The sequence below is a fragment of the Triticum aestivum genome, chromosome 4A, assembly GCF_018294505.1.
Source record: "Triticum aestivum cultivar Chinese Spring chromosome 4A, IWGSC CS RefSeq v2.1, whole genome shotgun sequence".
NCBI classification, from domain to species: domain Eukaryota; kingdom Viridiplantae; phylum Streptophyta; class Magnoliopsida; order Poales; family Poaceae; genus Triticum; species Triticum aestivum.
The window spans coordinates 617,998,757-618,008,764 of NC_057803.1; the positions used below are offsets into that span (position 1 = coordinate 617,998,757).

General features: G+C 43.9%; 1 pseudogene; it reads right to left on the reverse strand.

Moving 5' to 3' along the window:
• Window positions 1-2,964: 2,964 nt before the first annotated feature.
• Window positions 2,965-4,189, reverse strand: LOC123084082 (uncharacterized; annotated as a pseudogene).
• Window positions 4,190-10,008: the final 5,819 nt, after the last annotated feature.

Genomic DNA, 10,008 nt, shown 5'->3' on the forward strand with positions numbered 1-10,008 from the left:
GATCTTGCGTGTGCGTAGGAAAATTTTTGAAATTACTACGTTCCCCAACAAAACACCCACGCCTTCGCCTCCTAATTATGTCTCTCGAACCGTGGTAGAGTGCTTAGTTACCAACTTTTGTTAAGATACGTGAATCATAGGTACACTAATTCGTTTTCTTTTTGTGTCCCTCCATAGTTCTCATGTTTTTTACCGGATGATGACGATGAGGAAGAGGAACATGAGGGTCATCATGATACAGTCCAGGAAGATAGAGGCTTGTTCATCCAGAAGCATATACCATCTAGCCATAATGTTCCAGCCACACATTTACCACCTAGAAGCCATGTGGCCACTCCAAGCGCCCGTCGGGCCTCTCAAGCCTCTCATGATCAAGAAGACCTTGTAATCATCTCATCTCTTAACTACACATATCTTGTTGTGTTGTGTTTGCCATTCTTCATGTTTCTCATAGACGATGCATGAATTAGGTTGGTAGGGATGTCATATTATATAGAGAATCATATTTGTGAGGACATAGTTAATCAAAAGCAACCGTCCCCCAACTGAGAGCAGTTTGCCTTTCCAACTGCTTAACCGTTTCTCTAGACGCTCCTCTACATGCTTCCACTCTGCAATGGTGAGGCGCCGACAATGAATCGGTATTCTCAGATATTTAATCGGGAATTGGACATGTACGCAACCAAATAGGTCACCATAATCGGCCACCGCCTCAATGACTTCTCCAAAGCAGAACGATTCACTTTTATGGAAGTATATTTTGAGACCCAGCATTTGCTCAAACGCTGAAAGCAAGAGTTTCAGGTTTTGAGCCTTGTCCAGATCATGTTCCATAAAAAGAATCGTTTCATCCATTCAGTAATAAGTGCATTTTCATTCGTTTCTTTAAGAACATTTCTTCCCGATCTTGATCTGCCAGCAAAATAATTCAGCTTTCAGCTCATGTCCCTCTATTTTTTATATTGCAACTATGTTCTGCCATATCTCTCCTCTTGTAACGATGTAATCAGAACTTGGGCTTATTGTTTCACTACTTCCTTCTACATAAACAAAAGGCTTATGACAATATACATCTTAAATCCTGTGGCTAAGTATATATTACTTTGTTGTGTCACGTGTTTTACTATCAAACTTGATTATTGATCCTCACAGAAGAAAGATGCGACTTTTTTACTGGTCATTAATAAACCAAAGATACGATAAGCCTTTTGTTTAATAGGCTAAAAAGGAAAGAGAATCATGCATTAAATGTAAAGATATCGAAATAAATACTCCCGGGCTGGCTCTTTAAACCACACGCATTTGTGAACATAACTTTAAAGAAAAAATATTGCCCTTATAAACACAGATCGTATCTTTGGTTAATCAACATGCAGTGATGGCCCTGATTTATTTGGATATCTTTACATTTAATGTATGATTCTCTTTCCTTGCTCGGTTCGGTGCTTAAATTAGACTTGCGGAGTGCAGTGATCAATCCTCGCAAAAAGCTTTGTATGATGTACTTGCAAACAAATTAACAAATGCAGACTCTTACCGTGCTCTTCTTCCTCACCCTAGCCATGCTCCCGGGCCTCATAGCCAGCACCTCGTCTGTCATCAACACAACATGCTCAAAGATTCCTGAGATATCCTACCACTATTGTGTTGGCGTGCTCTCGGCCGAACCAACAGGTGCCTCCGCCATAGATACGCGTGGGCTGGCCGTCGCCGCTGCCAACCTAACCGTTCACAACGTGACGTCCACGTTGCATATGATGGGCGACTTAGTGTTGGAGCTCAACGCTTGCATCGGTTATTATAAGCATATGGTTGATTTGATAGTGGCCGCCGTTGATGACTTGCACAAAGGACGAGATGCTGAACTGATATACGAAAATTTATATCAGGCCTCATATACGCCCTTAGATTGTGATATTGCCTTGTTTGAGGGAGCCGAGAAGAATCCCATGCAGGAAGAGAACTCAGAAAATCAAGCTTTGGCCCGCATAGCGAGTGGCATCGCGTTTCTCATGTGGCATGGACGTTCTTAAAGGATATGTCTGGGTACTTAACTTTGTACTACATCTATCATGTGAATAAAGAGGTGTCTACACCCCTTACATGTCGTGTCCCCCTTTCTCTTTTGCTTGTTTAAACATGAGTCATCTGCAATGTGTTGGCCTACTGTTTGTTTAGCACCTCATCGACACATTAAATTTCTATTCCATAAGCAGATCTCAACTGTGGTACAATATAATCATGGATTCATTAGCAGTGAACAGTTTACTCTTGTCCTCCAAAACATGAGGATCACGCGTTTCTTGCCCCGAATATACAAATTCACTGGGTTCTAGTTTTTGTACTATCCTCACAATTGACAACCACAAAAATGGAATTGTTTCCTCCACATAGATTAACTCCTTATCTGAGAACCAGATCTTCCAACACTTCTGTTTGCATTGATTGGATACGATTTTGTGTGGTTAATTTTTACTGAATGTAGTAGGATAGTGTGTCAGGAGGTGGGGCCGCGACTCGCTTATGTTTTCCTAGAGCTTGACGGTGTTACGCAGCAGGGTTTGCGATTATCACTATGCCCAACTGTCCTGCCGTAGCCTGCAATCTGTCTGCGAGGATGGCTGGAACCTGTAGGTTGCGAGCCAAAGTCTGAAAGAACTCGCGCTCGTCACCGTAGTTTCCCTCGATTTCATTACGGGCTTGGCCGTGACGGCCTTCCAGTGCTGTTGTTGCTGGGCAGGATGTATGAGCATTGCGGACGAAGCCATCACTCGTTCAACATGTTTAATCTAGGAAGGTCAATAGAAAGAAGATAACACAAGTATTTTATTTTTAAAAGCGCCTGGGGGCGGCCCTGGGACCGGCGGTTGGGGACCAACTCGCCCCGAGGCCCAATTTTTACGCCGGCTCACCCTCAGGTGGCGATTTTAGGCGCCCCCTATAGGGCCAACCGCTGGAGATGCTCTAAGACATGTGGCATCTTGAATTGTGCTTGATCATTTGAAGTTGCGGTTTCCTATTGCCGCCATTGCTGCATGCGGCACTGGCGGTCTTAACAGTATCGACGCCATGGACGAAGCTTGGCACCAGATCCATACCAGTCAAGACGGTGAAATATTCATCCACATTTGGATCATATTGATTATAGAAGAAGCCCAGGGATGTATCCAAGAGTGGTGGAAGAACCTCGCGACGCAGAACCTCCCGGAGCCCAGGCTGACAAACTGAGGACACTGTATCTCCGTCCACTCTGGAAGTGGCTCCAGCTCCTTTCAAGCACCTACTAGTTCTGGCTGACGGGAGTCCGTGTCCTTGGCCGTGTCCATGCTGGAAAGGTCAGCAGCACCAATTTGCCAGTCGTCGGCGCAGATGCCAAACCAAAGCTTGAGCTCCGGCACATACTGGACCTTGCCTACAAACGGCAGTGTCCAGTCGCTGACTTGGGTCCAGGTGTGTTTGGTCGTGTCCAAGCAGTAGGTGCCCGAACGTTCGGCTGTTTTTTGGCTAAGGAGGTTTATACCCCCGGCCGATATGCAGATGCTGGAGCCGCCGCGGAGCACCACGTGCGAGGTGATCACGTGGTCGAGCACCTTGGGGTCACGGACGAACGGCGGCGGCGGGAGGAGCTGGCGCTGCCAGGACTTGGTGGAGGAGGTCAAGGTTGGTCTGCGGTACACAAAGACCTCGTACTGATCGCTCAGCCGTTCACCGTCAGCTCCTGTCTCTTCTCTACCGGGAGTCCGGGACGACCCTCCATGATGTAGATGCTCTCGTCACGGTCGTCGGCGCCGGGGACGAAGATGGAGACGGGCATGCGCTTGGGCGTGTCAAGGTAGGGGATGTCGTCCATCTGCTTCGCGTCGGCGTCGAAGAGCGAGGTGCGGCCGCACTGGTCGACGCAGAGCACCTTGCGGCCGGCGAGCGGGAAGCATTGGATGCACCAGTAGAGGCTCGAACCCGAGCCTCGGAAGTTGAAGTCTGCGGCGGGAAGCTTGATCGTCCCCATTTTCTTACTCTTGCGGTCGTCGGCAGCGGCGGGCGCGGCGTCTCCGTCCAGGGGCAGCACGGCCACCGTCGTGTTGAACAGCTTGTGGCGCCTAAGGTCGATGCGGCGCAGCGATCTGGCTCCGGGGATGTGGTCGTCCACGATCAGGTTCACGAACCGGCGCAGCGTCGACTTCGAAGCCATCAAATCGGTCGTCGTTACGCACGTGAGCGAGGGGGGAAGGAACTGTTTTTCGAGAGTGGAGGCGATTGATCTCCTCAGTTCGAGTAACTCGCTATACATCAATACATGGATTGGACGTACCTAGCTATACATACATGGTGAGGAACCAAGGAAATGGCATGGCTTTCAATCACAGAGGGCCGGTTAAGATTGAAGAAGATGTAGCAGATTTACAGGCGGCGGCTGGCCTGAGCCCGAGCAGAATGGCGGCGGAGGTGGCCGTGGGGTGGGCGGCGGCGCGTCGCCAGATTGAGGGATCGAGTAAAACCTTGTGGTTGTCGGGCGCCCCTATATTTCGCCTCTTCCGACTCGCTTAAGGGCCGGCCCTCCGCGCCGCAGGCCACAGCCTCTTTTTTCGTTTTCTATTTTCGTTTTTCGCTTTATTTTCGTACTTTTGTTTATACTTTACAATATTATAAATATAAATTACAAAAAAAACTCAAATAAACGAAAATATTGAACAAGTATTTGAAAAATGTAAATCAAGCATTTGGAAAAATGTTGACTGTGTATAGAAAAATTGTTGATCATGTATTAAAAAATGATAATTCTTTTACCATGTATATAAAAATATTAAACAAGCATTGGAAAAAAAATATGAAAAACTATTTGAAAAATTTTAATCAAGCATTTAGGAAATGTTAAATGTGTATAAAAAAGTTTAACATTTATTAAAAATAATTAAAAAAATTATCATGTATATAAAAATGTTAATCAAGAATTTCAAAAATAAAATTGAAAGGATATTTGAAAAAATGTTAATCACACATTTGGAGGAATAAAACATAAAATAACTCTAACAATTTATAGGTTAATTGCTTACAAAATGTAGAGAAACAGAAAGATTTTTTTTTTTTGAAAAAATGAAAGAGGATAAAACAAGAAGGCGGACATAAAAAGTAAAAATGTTAACATACCAAAAACAAAAGAAAATAAGAACATAAGAGCATCTCCAACATCACCCCTATTTTTGGCATGAGACGTGTTTAGATCACGAGAGGGCAAAAAACGGACTCCAACAGCTGCCCAAACTTATAATTTTTCAACAGAAAAATTGGGAAGTCTAAAAAAGAGGCTTCTCGTGCGGCCAATATAGGGCACTTTTGCTACTGCCCAAAAATGCGAGGATGCATCCGGACTCCCGCCTATGGTCAGAAACCTTGGATCTTCCGACTGCCTGCCGGTTGTTGCGTGCCATGGCTGGGTCCTTCGACCTGGATACGCCCGTCGTCGCTCCCACCCTATTTTAGGGCAGTTATTGGAGCAGTTTTGCCCTATTTCGTGCCCAAAAAATGTGTTTTTGTGCCCTATTTGCTGTTGTTGGAGATGAGGCTTCCTCATGCCCAAAAAAGCTGGTTTTCGTGCTCATTTTTTTACTACACCAACCTTTTGAGCCCAAAATCGGGCTCTAAAAAGATGAGGTAGTACATATCAGGAAGGGCGGCTGCGTCCTTAAGCTAATAAATGGATATGTCCACCCATCTCCTCTCTTCATAGAAATGAACCACAAAAACACACACGAAACGGGCCTATAACCCCAGCGGCATAGGCCCATGCCTAACAATCGAGAAAAGAAGACAAATAATGTTCCGTGAGACACTTCACTGTCATTTCCTATTTGGCGCCTTTAGCGACTGTCAGCAGGCATTTTGTTAACTAGCACTGCAGGTGCTCTTACTTGGGCCGGCCCATCTAGGGGTGCAGCAGGAAGCCGTTTTTTAATTATTTTTCTGATTATGTTTTTTCTTGGACTGGTCTTCTTTGTTTATTCTTTTTACTTTTTACATTTTTATTTATTCTTTTCCTTTTATTCACTTTTTTATTTTTATTTTCCAAAATGCACGATTTTTCAAAATTCATGAACTTTTTCTTCAGATTTAATCAACTTTTTCCAGAATCCATGTGTTTTTTAAAATTCGTAAAATTTTCAAAATTATGCACTGTTTGTACAAGTGCATGAAATTTTTTAAAATCATTTGAATTGTTTTCAATATGATTACCGTTTTTCGAAATCAATGAATTTTTCCAAATTTTTTATTTTTTCTAAATATCAACCTTTTGTTGAAGTTTGTGAACATTTTTTAACTCGTTAATATTTTTTATTTTTGGGATTTTTCTTTCTTTTTTTTGAAAAATCAGATTCGTATTTTTTCAAAAGTTAACGGTGAGTGCTAGAAGGGCCAGCACATTCCTGCAAGCTAGTGTGCGCTAGATCTCCTAGCCGGCGAATAAGGCCCCGACTAGGAGCTCCCCACTTCACCAGCTGAGAGGGAACAAGCCAACACGGGCCAAATACAAACATTCCCAAGGCGACAACACAGAGCGAGTTTTGATCCAATGGTTATGCTTGTGAATGAAACTAAATTATACTAAGTGTCCGTGCGTTGCCACGGACTAACAAATATATATATATATACAAAGAGAAAATTCATGTGACATGAGAGTCAAAGGCCATTTTTATGGGATGATATCTCATGGTCATGATCTAGTAGGTACATACATCTCGTCATTGTCTTTCTTCCACACTCCATGTCCTACCACGCGACACTCGACTTCCTTCTCCCACCATGCATGCTTTTATCTCCTATTTCTCCTACCTCTACCTTGCACGACAGTACCAAGTTTCTTGTCCAACTATCATAATCTTCTCCGGTAGGGCACCCCCTTAGATTATTACTGACTTGTACATGTTGCAAATAAGATCAACGAAAATGGATACTAAATTTCTGATGAGATATGAGAATTCAGGGCAATATTTCCCAAGAAAATAATAATTCCAAGACAATCTTTTTATACCTTCTGTCAACATTGGGACACACATTCCACACAATAAGCATGCAATGATGTTGATACTTGATTAATTGTCAATATATGTCTACAGTAAAGATAACTTTACTCAAAACATGTTTTTCTAAGAAGGAAGGATAATTCATATTAGAAAAAAAATAAAGGTTTGGGTTCATCCCACCAATGTTTCTCTTGTGCAACTCATCTCCGCACCTGCTCACGAGATTGGCCTGTCTCGAGCACACCACTCCCACACACCCTCACAAGAGCGGCACAACCAATCTCTGAGTGCCACTGACACACATGCATGGAGCGCTCACTCCAAGCCTGACTATACACATTCCCACTGTAGCCGAATTCAAAGAGAATCAACGGGGCATCATCCTGCTTTCTCAGGGTCCTATTCATCATGAAATCATAGACCAAGATATTCCTCCCATCCATTTTTTAGGGAAAGGATTTTTCTCGATGTTCCTCTCATCTTCATGGTAGTAATAACCTAAAAACGCCACCAGTCAACTCCGAAGAACATGCAACATTGTGAGAGTCAAAGTCATGGTCAGTCAACTCCGTCAAGAATTTCAAATTATGTGCTATCCAATACGTACTTGTTGCTGATGGAACGACCACATGGATAGCTCCTACAATCTTCATGCAGGTTGCACAAAATTACGCCATAGGAGGTTTCAAACCTTCAATGGGCCACCCTTGGCCATCCAGCCGGTGGTTTTCCATCCTTCCTTACGCCTGACGTCTTGTGGAACCAGGCGCATCCCAGATCCACCGCCTTCCATTCAGGTCGCCACACAGAGGGGAAAATAGAGTAGGCGGTGTCGCGGAGGAGGAGGCGGTGGTTTTCTATGTCACTGGTGTTTGTGTAGTTGTGCGTTGGAACTTCACAACGTGGGGAGGACGAGGAAATGTGAGAGCAGATTGTCGATGGTGGCATGGGAAAAAGAACGCGGTCTAGGGAGGGGGTCGGTGGCTAGAACTTTGGAAAGGAAGGAAACCTGATTGTGTTTCCCTTTATTTTGTATATGGAAGTTATCGTATGGTTCATGTATGGCAACAAGTCCTATAAAAGAGAACCAAGGATTGATTGATGATTGTGTTTTATTTCATATGGAAACCGATCTGTCGGGGCTACATGTAAGTGCATTGTGACTAAGGAAGGATCAATAGATTGAATTAGATTAGAAAAAAACCAGCAGGAGGGTGGAGTTATTAATTAAGAAAAAAGTCAGTAGTGGGAGGTGGGATGAAATAAAACCGGACGAAAATAAAACCGGAGTACCAGGCTACCAACTGCTCCATTAGGAGTAGAGATCCTGGCGATCTTAGTTTTAGGAATCCAATTAAAAATCTGACTAACTCTATTACATCGTACTAATATTTACAAGCATTAGATCAATGGATGGTAATAAGGAGGGAACGTGTCTTCCCTTGAATCCCTGAGAAGGAAGGGGGCGAATTGGAGGGGGACTCCCCCTCCTATGGCCGGCACAAGGGGAAGAAACATTTTCCCTTGTGCCCCCCCCCCTCCTTGCTCCTCCAACCTATATATACTTGAAGATTTGGCCCTTGAGAAACATATGTTTTGGAGCCTCCTCTAACTCTAGTTCTAGTTGATCCAATTAGAGCTAGATCTAATCCCCTCTATTCCTCATAATTAGAAGCCCAATGTGGTTATAATCTCATCCCTCTAATTCTTCGGTGATGATTAGCTCTGGACGGCGAATCGCTGTCGGATCATGAAGACTGTACGCTTGTAAACTGTGAAGAGGTCGTGCATTCGGTCTTCCGGATCGCTCGTGCACAGTTTGAGGGAATCATTCATTGACGGTTCGAGAGACTTCAAGTACGATATACACTGGCTCTTCTTCAGCTGCAACTCGGAGTGGGTGACGATCCGATCCAAACAACATCTTCATAGTGTTCCTCCCCTTCCAGATGCACATAGCTCTGTTGTTGTGTGGCAAACATCAATATTTGATAAACAAGAGCACCATGCATGCTAAAATATTCTAATTGTGCACGCTACGGGTGTGCATATATGCTGCACTATTCAAGATGAAGCCACCTTAATTTGAAATAAAACAAGAGATATACCGTCCTCCATTACACTTTTCTGTCTTACAAGTATATGCCCTTGTTAATCCATAGTACGGCTCTCTTTGAACTATTGTTTGGAACAATATTAGTCGCTCCTTGCACCATGGTAAACTTGCAACACCCATTTGGATCAACACACAACACCGAGGTGGAGATCGTGTCAGGAGGTATAAAGTTGGGTGGGATTTTGGCATCAAAATCAGGCATGGAACTTGAATCCCTTTAGTGCGAAGATGTGGCACGGAAGTGCAAAACCAACAATCCTAAAGATGCAAACATAGTGCAACGCTCTTCAATTGGAAGATATTGTGTTTGGGAGAAACTAACTAGCTTTTAATTGCATGCCTCCTCACTTTGCCTCGAACACACTTTTCTTCTATCTAAGCCCCTGAAAATTCTTTTGCTTCAATGATTATAGCAAGGATGGGGGCAGTGCCCCCCCCCCCCCCCCGCCACACACTTCGAGATGCAAATGCAAATGCACTCCTCGTCCTCCTGAGCACAACCCTCGGGTTGTACCTGATGCTCAAGTATAGGAAGAGGTCCCCGCATCTACTACTTGCCATGTTCACTGTGTGCAGGAGCATCTACATCTGCCTGAACATCTCATATAATGATATAAAGGTAGAGAAAACTTCTGCCCTCCAAATACTTTCTGTTTCTTGTGTTCAGTAATTTTAAACACGGTGTTCTGCATGCTTTGATGAATTCATGAGCGAATATGCGTATTTTAAGTCTTGGAATTAGAGATGTACAATTTCAAGTTCTGTTGGCCCACAATCGTAACCCCCCCCCCCCCCTCTTGTTCAAATTGGACAATTATTTTATTTCTATATTTTCCACAAGCTCTGAAATGGAAAAACACGAGCGTTATTGTCTCC